General features: G+C 41.3%; 1 protein-coding gene across 15 annotated transcripts in view; it reads left to right on the top strand.

Moving 5' to 3' along the window:
* Nucleotides 1-13,487, top strand: part of ZNF521 (zinc finger protein 521) — a 422,310-nt gene that overhangs the window by 200,572 nt on the left and 208,251 nt on the right. Inside the window, exon 6 of one of the 15 annotated variants that reach the window (XR_009759190.1) lies at nucleotides 12,379-12,529. The exons of the other annotated variants lie outside the window; for them this stretch is intronic. The gene's annotated coding sequence lies outside the window, so the exon portion shown is untranslated. The remainder of the gene's footprint in view (nucleotides 1-12,378; nucleotides 12,530-13,487) is intronic. 15 annotated transcript variants of the gene reach the window in all.

The raw sequence follows: 13,487 nt of genomic DNA, 5'->3' as shown, positions 1-13,487 counted from the left end.
ATGTAGAGGGAGAGGGGGCAAGGTCAGTGTGGTGCAAATGCACCAGCAGGACCATCAGATTGGTTCCGCTGATGTGTTTGCACCATGTATGCCAACCTTGCCACCTCCCCCCCACATCTCCTGCTCAGCAGTAGTGATGCATCTAGCCAGATGTCAGGTAAGCAGCTCCACCCCACCACAACATCTGCTGCCATTGATTTTGTAGATGCAACATTTTGAGAGAAGCTGAACAAAACCCTAGAGCCTGTTTGGTAGCTAATATCTTCATTAGAATAAAAGTTTGTTTTGAAAAGGGAAGCAGTGTATCATCCAACACGCATCAGTGATGTCAAGAGGTATCATCGTGGTTACACACTGATTCAGTTCAGGCATATCAGGAAACCATGGTTTCCTATTACAAGAACTGCCATGTACAAGCCTTAGGCTGTCATTTCTCTTCATGTGTGTGGAGAAGAGATTGAAGGTTTTGGCTATCACTTTAGACCTAACCACAATTACACATGAAGTCCAAACACAAGGAACTGTGGTTTATTCTAACTATGACAAACACAGAATATCAAACCTTCCAAACTATAATTTAAACAAAACACAGTTCCCTGAGTTTTGATATCACAGAGCCCTGTGGTTAATTTGATATCGAAAGCAGAAATGTTTATCTCTTCACACACATGCAGCCTGAGGCTTGTGCAAACTTGTACTCATAATGGGAAACCACAGTTTCCCATTATGACTGAAATGGCTCAATGTCTGCACCATGGCTGCTGAGGCTATCAGTAAAAGCACTATAACCTGGGTCCTCTACTACCTTGCAGTGGAATGGGCCTATAGCATAGCAAAATAACGTTTGAGCCAGTGTGGTGTGGTAGTTAGAGTGTGAGACCAAGACCTGGGAGACCAAGGTTCAAATCCCCACTCAGCCATGAAGCCCATTGGGTGACCTTGGAGCAGGGAAAAGCTTGTACATCGCCTTGAGTTCCTTTTGAGGAAAGGTGGGATTAAAATGTAGTAATAAAAATAATATTAAACTAGTGGAGAAACCAGTTGAATAAAAATGTAATATAATGATGAAAATATAACATTTTCTAAAATTCCTAGAGCAAATGTTCATCAGCCATTAATGTGTATCCATATAGCACAATGAGAACATTTACACATACATATTTCTGTTTATTATTTTGTATGCTTATTTACGCATTGATCCAGGTGTAAAGATCACTAACCATAGATAAACTTGAACCAGAAACCTACTTGGGTTAGAGCCCTGCTCCTTGAACGAATGCATCTCTTTGGAAGACAAGTCCAATTGACTTTTCTGGGTCTTTGCCTAGTTCTAATTCTCCCCACTGCAACTGATCATTGCTCTTTCCCGTCCTCGTATAATTTGCTCTTCCTAAACAGACTTTTCTCTATGCAATAAAGCACCTCATAATTGCAGTGTGTACACTCCATTCATTACTTTGCCCCTGCCTTTTTCTCTTTGCTTACCAGGTTCCTTAGTCCCTCCCACAGGCCCTGCTTCCCGCTCCCCGCTCCTTTTTTAAAAACCTGCCTGAATCTGCCCTTTGGAAACTGATATTAGCTTGCTTTTCTTAAATAGTTTTGCCTTGCTCTCCAGGACCAAACCAGATGTGTTCATGTTCATTAAACACGTTTTCTCTTTCAGCTATAAAGTGGGGCTTGATAGGTTAACTTTTTCTAATAGAAGAAGCACACGGGATAGGGGAACAAAACCTGCCTTTCCCTCACCTTACATTTGCCACACTCTGGTGCTTGAAGCCATTTGCCAGCTCACTTTCAGTATCAAAAACCAGGCTGGGGGAAAACAGTTCAGAGCAGAAGAGCATGGCAAGGTAAGGAGAGAGAGGTGCATTTTGCTTCTCTCCCTGGCACACTCTTTTTAGTATACCCTACCCCAACTTTATTCCTAAATGGGCAAGGGCATGCTTAATAAATGCATACACTAGGGCCCTGCTTTTCGGCATTCCACTAATACGGCAGCACCAGTGGGGCGATCAGCTGGAGCACAGAGAGCTCTAGCCGCTGCACTCCAGCTGACAGTGATCAGCTGGAGCACAGGGAGCTCGTGTGCTCCAGCTGATTGCTGTCAGCTGGAGCTCCCCACGCTCCAGCTGATCACACACTACAGCTGATCGCTGTAAGCTGGAGTGCTGCGGCTGGAATACAGTAGAGCCCCACTTCCCGGCAATTTTCGCTTTTTGGTGGGGGCCTGGAACGTAACCTGCCGTATGAGTGGGGCCCTACTGTACTCATCTGGTTTGCCCTCAGTCAGACGGCCCAACCATGCAAAGTTCCAGAGTGCAGGACATGAATAATAGGCTCAAGTTTCAGGAAGCCAAATTTCATCTGAACATCAGGAAAAACTTCCCAACTCTTAGAGCAGTATGACAACAGAACCAATTACCTAGGGAGGTGGTGGGCTCTCCAACATGTTCAGGAGGTAGCTGGACAGGCACCTGTTGGATATGCTTTTAGATTCTTGCATTGAGCAGGGGGTTGGACTCGATGGCCTTATAGGCCCCTTCCTACTCTATGAATCTATGATTCAGATCTTGTTTCGCTTCCCCTGAGAGGCCCTAATCCTTCATACGGGCATGGAATCCCTCCAGTGAGTGACATCATGAATGGCTGCAACAATAAGCCCTTTTATTTACCTTGTGAAAAAGCAAGTCATGTCCATAACACATGAAGTGTGTTAGAAATGTGAAGGAAAAGAAACAAATCCAATACATTTTTTTAAAAAGTGTGATAATTGAATTTTATGTTTGTCTAATTCCCTTCATGAAAGAAAACAGCAGGAATGATTCAGCAATGTGAGAAACATGAGGGGGAAAGTAAATATGGGCTCATACTTAGTCCTGTCATCTACAGTGAATTTGCCACAATTTACATTTCTTTCATCTTTCTATCAATAGTATTTCTTAGTTTTTGCTGACTTCAAATTGTACTTCTCCCAAAATTTCTCTTCCAAGTATAATGGGATTTTGGATAGAATGTATTTGATACTGTGAAACTACCTAACATGTAGGGATGGGGGAGGAATTTGTTCAGTCCGTTTTTTGGAGCAGACTGACCCGAATAAGAATGCAACTCTCAATTGGATTATTCACTTCTCTCAATGCAGTGCTCCCCAAAATATGCATTTTGTGTTAAAAAGTGTACAAAATGCATATTTTAGGGGGAAATGCATTGAAAAATTGACATTTTATGGGAAGAATGCATACAAAATGCTTACAGTTTACATTTCATTTTTTTTGAAAGTCTGCAAAAAACAGAATAGACCTATGATTGAGCACCAGCAAAACTAGCATGGAAGAGGTTGAGGCTGGTCTGTCCACCTCTACTTACATGAGTTCAAGAAGGATGCATTTTTTGTATGAAGAAACCATTCCAAGAGCTACAGACTTCCAAAAAGGTTCTGATAGAACCGCATTTCTCAAATTGTGTTCCACAGGTTCTGTGAATCTGTCCAAGGCAGTGGTGGAGAAGCGCATACAGTGTATTATTTCTATTGAGATTCAGCCATAGGGAATAAATAGTACAAGTTAAGCAATTGTTCTGGGAATCCCTTCCCCTTTTTTCCTTATCTTGTCACTCTTTCCAAGGGTTAAGTCAGTAGCGGGCGGCAGGGCAGTGTGGCATTGCTTACCTGGCTTCCCAATGCAGCTGTATCACTGCCAGTTGCCAAGAGAGGAAGGGGCAAGGCAGTGGGGAGCTTGGTGTAGGCACAGCAGCAGAGCCAATCTCCTGCTCCTGTTACTGCTTCAACCCTCTCCCCCTTGGTAACTAGCAGCAATGTACAGTGTTGGGAAGTCAGGTCAGCAATGCACTGCTACTGGGTTAAATATGCTGTTCAAGCACTTGCCATGGGAACATCTCGTTCCCCTCTTAGCACCTTCCATTGAGCTGCAACCTGGCAGCAAGACTTAAATCAAAGCCTTACAGATGACAAACAAAACAGAAGATTCTCCCATCAGAAGAGACCAGTCACTGCTTTTAAAAGTTGCTGCTCAGATTATTGCTCTCCTGATAATCAACTCACTCTCCTCCCTATTTAGAAATCATTGTAAAATATTTTACTGCAGTGGTTCTACTGAAGTTTGGAGTGAAGGGTTCCTTCACTATAAAAAGTTTTGAGAACCACTGTTCCAGAAGAACAGGGAGACTGCTTCCACTTTCTTCCTGGAGCCAATCTTTTTTCCACCTCAGCAGTGAAGTCCACCTGGTCTGCTTCTCTAATTCAGATGAGATGTTCCTTTTGCTTTGCAGATCAGGCTGAACAAAGACAAAGATAAAGCTGTGGTGAATGTGCTGGACTTCCCTAGGTTCTGTTTCCTCACCTGCAGTCCCCATCTGCCCATAGAAAAGTCCAATCTGCCTTTAGGCTGCATGGTTCTACAGACATACTTTTATTTGGTGTGTCTTCAAATCTTGGCTCCCAAATAATATAAGTTGCAGAATTTTTTTAAAAACTCTGTATACATTCAAATTTGTAAGATCCTGTGCTAAAGAAAGAAGTCTATTACCTACCAGTCAGATAGTACTCTTTGATATACTGGATTGTACCCACTTATATATAAATTCAGTATGGTACACATAGTGAGACATTGCGTGTTAATGGAATAGACTTTGAGGTGAAACAGTGGGATATAACATGAGACAGTTATTTGATGTGTTGAATTTTTATAAAAATCGTTTGCATAATGTTTCTAAAACATTAATAGTAAGATTAGAGGTATAGGTGTAAAATCCATAATGTAGGAGTGGATTTTAAATCTGGTGAATTTGCGGTTTATTTCATGAGAAAGCTAAGAAGGAAAAAGATAAAATCTGCTTTGTTTAATACAGAAAGCTACCCTCATGTGGGCAATGCTGGCTTATTTGAAAAGCTCATAAAGGCTTTCTACATGGACCATACAAAAGGGATACTTTCTCTTTAATAGCCATCTGTACAGGAGAGATGAGAAGTGGGCCAGGTCATCTCTCCTCAGCTGTCATGATATTAACGTAGGTAATGGAGCAAGCTCTGTGTTCTGCTGGGTGTTGTTTTTCATAGATGTTCATCGATTTACAGATAATTCTATTTATTTCTTAGAGTTGGTCCAAGCAAACTAGGCAGAATAACAAACACCAAAGCCCTTTGAATGACTTTATCTTTGTTGATTTGTAATATAACTTTTGTCTAAAAAATGGTGTTACACCTACTGTGCAGATGGCTGCATGATTTGTAAACCAGCCAAAACATTTAAACAAATGTGTGATCTGGGGATAGATTAAATAAAGGATAAAATGGAATGTGGACCACAAATTCTAATAATCAGATGATTCTAAGTTCTGTGTAGTGTGGAGAGACAGTTACAGTGATAACAAGGAATGCCTGCCAATGACAGCAAGGAGCCTAACAGATCACAGAATGGAGTCTGTGGCCTAGTAGGCCTCAGTTTGTGAGCTGCACATTTGCTGTACAGCTGGTAGCTCTGTGTGGGGACATCAGATAAAACTTACGTAAAGTGAAGTGTTACTGCCTAGTATGAATTCATCCAAAGAGGGAATTTGCAGGCTGTAACTGAAAAACAGATTCAGAGTACCAGTGAAGCAGATAGTAAATATGAATAGGTTTTAATTATTTGCACAATTCAACCAAAAATAATAAAGTAATTGCAAAATGATCTCATAAGGGGCAAGTACAGGTATAAACACACCGGAACAGCACCATTTCCTGTAGACGCTGTCCTTTTAAAATCTTTGCCACCTGAAAATCCTGTTTCTCCTCCAGCCTTCTGGAGAAGTCTTCATGTGCACTTACTGATTATAAAATCTTTGTTCTACCTTTCCAACTGATCCAGAGCTCAAAGGAATTATTTTGTTAATATTTTGTTATCTACTGTTGGCTTTTATTTCACCTGAAATCTTGATGTTTGATAGAGGGAAAAAATAGAAAACAAATTATTTTCTTTTTATAAGTTCTCCTGGATTTTTTTAGTTAATATATATAATTTGTTTCTTATCTTCTTAATCATAGATCCTACCAGACACATTTGTCGACAAATCCTCTTGTCCGCTTCATATGCATAAACATAAGATGCCTATAAATACCCTGAAGCCAGCAAAATGGATAGATCAGTCTGTTATATACAAATAAAACGTGAATCCATTTGTAAAAATGTGTGGTGTCCAAACATTCTGTTCTACATTTAGGGTTTTATCCAACTAATGCCAGACTCAAAAGAAGATGCTCTGGTATCACTGGGCTTCAGTTAGTCATGATTAACTTAAGTTCTTACCCCTTAGCTGGATACCACTCTAAGACCATGAAAAACCATTTTTATATGTAGATCTACTAATTTTTTAAAAAAACTGCTATAATCGTTTGTTTTTTTGCAGATAGAAAATTTTCAAACCCCTGCCTGGGTTAAAAGGAAAAAAGAAAGAAAATTCCCACGTAATTACTAATTTTTAATCTCCACTTTTCTAAAGATTGCATGGGCATGTAAGAATGTAGTTCAAATCAGCTGAATCTCAAGAAGCTCCTTTGATATCAGAGGGCAGTAAGTTGTTTGTGAATACTTGTTATTAGGAAAAAAAATAGTTTTAAGCTGTTCTTTCATATACTTTTTATTTGTTTTGGCACATTGTTATTTCTTAGTTCATTGAGGTAACTAGCTACTGCATATCAGTATAGTACACAGGGAAGTGCATTCAAAGTACAAGGATCTGTAAGTTAAAATTAATAGTGTGCCGTGTGGTGGCATAGCTATTACAGTACAAAACATTTAAGAGTACTGAGTCAGCTTTCCTTTTTGTTTCTTCTTGCCTGTAAGTTGTTTATACTATTGGTTACTAGGACATATTTTTCCGGGTTCTTTTGAAAACAAAATAAGTTGTAAAAAATGAAAACACATTCTCCTTCAAGGCAAAAATGAACCTGCCCTAATATTTTTGCTTAGGTTCTTGATGTTCAGTGAATGCTTTCTATAGAAGAAAAATAGTTGGGGAGGGGGGAGTGTGTTAAAGTTCAGCTGCTCATATTGCTGCATTTGGTTAGGTTTCATAGGTCACCTTTAGAATTTTATGCCTATGACAGCAGTAGCTACCTGCCAAGATTGTGAGGCATCTCACAGCTCTCAGGATGGAGCTTGTGGCCTGGTAGGCCGCAGTTGGAGGGGTACACATTTGCTGTACAGCTGGTGGCACTGTATGGGGCAGCAGTGTGGGCTGTTAGGGAGCTGGAAAGGAGACAAGCATGAAATTTCTTCTAACCCCTACTCTGTTTTTCTATACCGTTGGCTGCTTCTCAGTTCCTTGACAAAAAAAACCAATCAGGCACCCTTTAATCCGCCTGTGATTACCAGTGGTATAAAAAGAGAAGCATAATGAGGAAAAATGCCTCGTTTTGTTGCCTTCAAAAGCCAACAAATTGGAGTTAACTTGACAGGAAGTGGCTTAATAATTAGATTATTTATTTATTCCTGACACATATCCCCCTGTTACTAGTCTCAGGAGACCCTGTAGATGGTACGATTTTCAAGCTGCCATTACTTCGCTGTCTTCTCTGAACAAAGAAGCTACTGTCTATCAGTCAATTAAATGCACTCTTTAAGCAGAGGCTGAGAAGTCCTCAATGGATAGAGCCCTGGGACATTGTGGCTGATGATTCCTTTCTCTGTACTGTACATCACACTCTCAACTACAGTCCCCACAGAGATGGAATAAAGTCATGCATTAAAATATCACTTGTTGATTTGTTTGCTAATGAAGAGCCATTGAAATGTTTGTGTATTTCTGTGGCAAAATTGTTGATAAAAAGACTACTTGCTTGCATATCTTACTTTGTCTTTAGAAAGCACTTATTTAAGATTTACTAAAATTAAAATCAACAAATTAAGAGAAAAAAACAGAGATGAATAATGTGGTTTTACTTGTTATGCATGCCAAAGTAAATAGCACTGAGGACTGCAAAGGAGAGAAAAGGAGGATAATGGCACTTAAGGCATGTGCGTTATAGTCCTCTGCATTAGTCAAAGTGCAACTCTGCATACCCACACCAAATATTTTATTTTAGTACAGCAAATATGCACTTACTGCCTCTTAGGGCCAACACAGATAATGACCCAGAAGATCAAGGATTGGGCTCCTGATTTTTGCATATATTTTATTTTTACTTTAAGACAGCCACTGCGTGTGTGTGTGTGTGTGTGTGTGTGTGTTTAATTAGAACAGTGGTGCTGCCAGAGGGGTGATTAAGCCTTCCTCCTGTGCCATTTCCTAAGTCTACCCACCTCAAAGCTGCTATGAATGTGGTTTAATTTAAAAAAAAAAAACACTTCAGAGATTCATTGTCAGATCTCTTGTATCATGCCTATTTTGGCCCAGAAAATGAGTGGGTACACATAAATGAAGATATAACCTTGCATTCCTACTAGGAACATAAGAGAACATGTTTGAGAAAGGAAACAATAAGGACATAAGAAGAGCCTTTCTGGATCAGACCAAAGACCCATCATAGAATCCTGTGGCCAATCAGATGTCTATGGGAAGCCTGCAAGCAGGACCTGAGCGCAATTGCACTCCCTGTGCTTGTAACTCCCAGCAACTGATTGTTGTTGTTATGTGCCTTCAAGTCAATTTCAACTTATGGTGACCCTATGAATCAGCGACCTCCAATAGCATATGTTATAAACCACCCTGTTCAGATCTTGTAAGTTCAGGTCTGTGGCTTCCTTTATGGAATCAATCCATCTCTTGTTTGGCCTTCCTCATTTTCTGCTCCCTTCTGTTTTTCCCTGCATTATTATCTTTTCTAGTGAATCATGTCTTCTCATGATGTGTCCAAAGTATGATAACCTCAGTTTCATCATTTTAGCTTCTAGTGATAGTTCTGGTTTAGTTTATGCTAACACCCAATTATTTGTCTTGTTTGCAGTCCATGGTATGTGCAAAGCTCTCCTCCAACACCACATTTCAAATGAGTTGATTTTTCTCTTACCCTTTTTTTCACTGGCCAGCTTTCACATCCATACATAGAGATTGGGAATACCATGACCTGAGTGATCCTGGCTTTGGTGTTCAGTCAGGGCCGGCCCCAGGCATGCCGAGGCCCTTGGGAATCAGGTTGCCCTGGGCCCTGGTGTGTACACATGTGTGTGCGTGCGTGCACCCCCCATGCCCCCCACCTACCTGTCTCTGCTTCTCCTTCCTCTGGAGCTACAGGGGCCCCTCTGCTCCCCTTCTGCGATCCATGGCTACAGCTGCAGATCACAGGGCAGGAGCTTCTGCTTATCCACCATTCCCTCACCCCACCTACCTGTCTCCTGACTTTTAGCATTGCCTTTAACCAAGATGGCGGACACGGTTTCCCTAAGGGGATGAAGCCTCCACTGCCATCTTGGTTGATGCAGAGCTTGGAAGATTACTTTTAAAAAGTAATAAATTACAGTTACAGTTACATGGCCCAAAAAGTAGTAATTACCGTTACAATTACAATTGCTCTGAAAGTAACTGATTACTTTACTTTTCCTCCAAAGTAATCACTACAATTACATTTCAGCTACTTTAAAAAAACGCCTACAAGGTGCTGGCCTTGGCTGCTGCACATCTAAGTAACCTAAAACAACATTAAAAATAAACACATACAAAGGTAGTAGAATAATTATTTTTATTCATAAGATAGCAATGGTGGTCTCTCCGCTGGTAAGGGTGGTGGGGAGGGAGGCAGAGGCCACTACTCAGATCTTTGCATGTCAAATCAAGTGCAACCCCCCCACTCAGCCAGCCAGCATAATCTCTCTCACTCAACCACCTGCTGGACCCTGCCCTGCCACCAACTAAGGGACACTCACCCAAGCAAACATTTTCCCCGGAGATGCAAAAAAACTTAAAATACTGCAAATGAAGCACAGTAGCCAGAGAGGGTGGTGGAGGCCACTTTGTGTGCAAAATGAAAACACAGTATTCTCGCACGCACGCGCGCACACACACACACTGTCATCTTTTACCTCCACAGTTCTTTATCTCCATTCTGCTGCTGCCTCCTTCTCCTTTATCCATGTTCTTGACCTTATTATAACCAATAAACCAAAATGTAGACAAAGATCTTGGTTCTGTGAATGCAACATAATTGAATCAGAATCTTGTAATTACTGGTTTGTTCTTTTTGGGTTTTAGACAGTAATGTTATATTTGCGATTGCTGTGATTAAGCTTTGGGGTACTTCTTTTTAAATGCTTGTGTTACCATGTTGCTCCCAACTTTAAAGGAGCATCAGCCTGCCTGGTTTAGCATTGTCAGGCCCAGGATGTGACTCAGGAACCAGACCAGCGGTTGTAGTTAATTCGTGTTTTATTAGGGTAATGTCCAAACAAAGACTGCGTTTTCTCATGAATCAATACAGGGATACAGGTCCTGCGGCATTGGGAGAAAGTTGACAGAGCAAGGGACTTCTTCCCGCCTGTTCTTTAAGAAGGGGCCAAACGGGCGCGCAATCTTTCGCTCCTCCTTAACTGCCCCTCAGGTACTGCCCGCCTTCCCCCCCTTCTCTCCTGTCTTTTCAGCTGTCTGCGTGTGCGCGGTGAGGGGGGAAGCATCACCCCCTCCTCTTCTGAAGTTTCCGATTCCAGGATGGGGGATAGGGGAGGGGCTGATGGTAAACTGCCTCCCCGCTTTTTGGCTGTGAGCAGCCCTCCCTCTTCCCCCTCTTGCTCTGAGCCTGAAAGAGGGGGAGGCGTGAGAATGTCCAGGGAGGGCTCAGGCTCCCCGTTGCTAAGCGACCTTATCACTGGCAGTTCCTCTGTTTCGTCTTCGCTCCAAAGGGGGGAAGTTCCTCCCCCTTCCCTCTGCCATCCATCCGAATACTCTTCTCCCAACTCTCCGGGATCCAGCTCCCCGGGATTGGGACCCCAGCTCTGCCTTCCGACAAGCATGTTGTTGAATAATGGGTAAAATAATTGGTAATATGTTGTCTGGTTGGATACAGAACTTTTTTCATAGATGTGTAGTTGCCTTAGCAATTTTGGTAAGTCAGTGATGGTTCTCAAAATATTTTGCTTACATGGAAGGAGCCACATGTCATTCATGCTAGGATTTTTGGTGATTTACTGACGGTTCTTTAAATATTTTGCTTGGGCAGAGCAGCCATTTTGATATGCTTATGGGAATCCATCTGAGCAAGACAAGTATGGGACGTAGAGGAGATTTCATGCATGCACTTCTTCCCTCACCTTTGATTCCCCCCCAGAGCAGCTTCCTGAGCTGAATAACAAAATAACTTCTATAATTGAATGTACTTTGATAGCATTTTCTCATGCTTCCATTTGGGTGCTGTAGTGCACAACTGATAACTGGAAAACGGTGGCTGTCAGGCACCATTTCCAGCAAGCCACCAGGAAGCCAGATGTTCAGATTGTATAGCCTGCACTGGTTCCATAGTGGTCTTTGTCATTTGTGCAGAAGGGCAGGCGACTATAACAGAATTTTTAAAAAAACTTTTGTGTCTACTGAGAGAATCCAGATGCACTGAAGTAGCATTTCTAATTTTTTAACTAAGAATCACATGGAAATGCCCTAAAGTACTGAATGGCAGTTCAGCATTGGGAGCAGGAAAAAAAAATTGAGGGGAAGGCCAGAAGCAGTTGTTTTACATACCTGATGCCTGGCTCTTTTTCAACATGGAGATGTTCTGTTTAAGACATTTTGTATTCCCTGTCTTCACCACTTGCTGGTAGGTGCACTATATTTTAATTTTAACAAAGAAAAAAGGAAATCACTAAAACCATAACTCCTGTAATTCAAGCCAGCTTCACATTAAAGCATTCTTTTTTCCTACCCTGTTAGTTCAATTCATTTTGTTAGAAAAAGCATAGGCACTCTGAGGGGTTCTATAATAGAAAATAAATTTGAAACCCATTCATTAATTGTTGATTAATATATATCAGGATTAGTTTAAGCAAGGCCCTACCTCCTGCCCAGTCAAGTATGTTCTGGTTAATATCCAATTACGTGCACCTTCGTACTTATTATGTCTTAATATTTTGGATATGATAATCAGAAACTTGAGAGTAATGCTAATGAGGAGCATAGAGCAGGAATTAGCCAGTGACATATTCAATGATCCTTACTTAGAAAGGTATTTTCTTTCTCTGTTCTACATAATGGTAAGGCAGTACTGTGACACAGCATGTACTATGTTACTTAATTAATCTGAGGATCATTTCCTGTCTTTTACCTACTCAATCTCTGAGAAATCATGCACATCATCCATATGAAGCATTCATATTATCATGTATGCAACAGGCAGTCCGATGTGTATAACAGCAACAAACCATTTGCACTGGATATTTCATAACTGTATACATTATGCTGCAGAGCTGCCCTCCCAACATTGGCCTCGCCACCACGTACAGAAGCAGGAGCAGAAGCAGGGCTGCACAGGCCCACTGGTGGAGTGAATTGAGTGCTTTTGCACAGTCCTGACCTCACCACAGCTCTTCCCTGCCCCATCCCCAGCACCATCCTGGTAAGCAGTAGCATTGCCCATGGTAAAAGGATGACTTAAGAGACACCACCCTACTGTGCCAGCTGCTCCCGGTGTTCATGGATATTAACGTAAGAAAAATGTGGTGAATAAAGCAGCCTTTCGTTGGTATCAAATCAAGAGTTCAGATGTAGACTGGTTATGTGTAGGCAAGGAGTGTTTCTGTAAGTACAGTAGTAGTTATTTGTGATATTTGTATCCCACCTTTCCTCCAAGATATCTTGGATTAATTACCCAGTTTAGCCATAGGCTTGCTAGGTGGCTTGGACTTGTCACTCCTGTGTATTTGTGATGTCACAGGTGCCGCCCAAGCAAGAGCTAGCTGCACTTTCTGTGGGAAGAGTCAGTTTCCCTCCAACTAGATGGGTGGTTTGAATGGTTGGAAATATCTATTTTCCCCAAAATAGTAGGAGCAGGTTTTGGGTTGTCACCCACTTAGTTTGGTGATGACTGCTTAGCGTTCCCAAGTATACCACATCACACACAAAGGTGGTAAAAATCTTCATCAGGACTGTTAAACTCTTGTTTCTGTACTATACCATTTTGAATAACAGTTACTATGTTCATCTCTTTGATAGTTCTCCCTTACTCTCATTCTTGTGACCCTTTCTCCAGCTCTTTCAGTAAATGTCTCAGCAAGAAAAGATTCTTAATTTCAGACATAAAAAACTTTCTCTTTCATCTTTCCAATTAATTGAGAAATCACATTTGGCTTTTTTTTTTTGGTCTAACCAAACTGCAGGCTTGAAGTTTGAAACCTACACTTCTCTTTTGACGTACTTAAACTGGAACATTCCCTGCACATTACGCCCCATTTTCCCCCTAAAATCCTTATCCATGACTTTGTTTTATCTCAGATATGCCCTACTAAAATCTCAGTTTAGCAGAGCACATTGTATAACATAGCTAGGATGAGGAAGTCTTAGTTGTACTTCTGGAT

Source organism: Rhineura floridana, chromosome 1 (assembly GCF_030035675.1).
Source record: "Rhineura floridana isolate rRhiFlo1 chromosome 1, rRhiFlo1.hap2, whole genome shotgun sequence".
In the NCBI taxonomy this organism is placed as follows: Eukaryota; Metazoa; Chordata; class Lepidosauria; order Squamata; family Rhineuridae; genus Rhineura; species Rhineura floridana.
The sequence above is the reverse complement of the archived record's forward strand: the minus strand, read 5'-3'. Positions and strand labels throughout refer to the sequence as shown.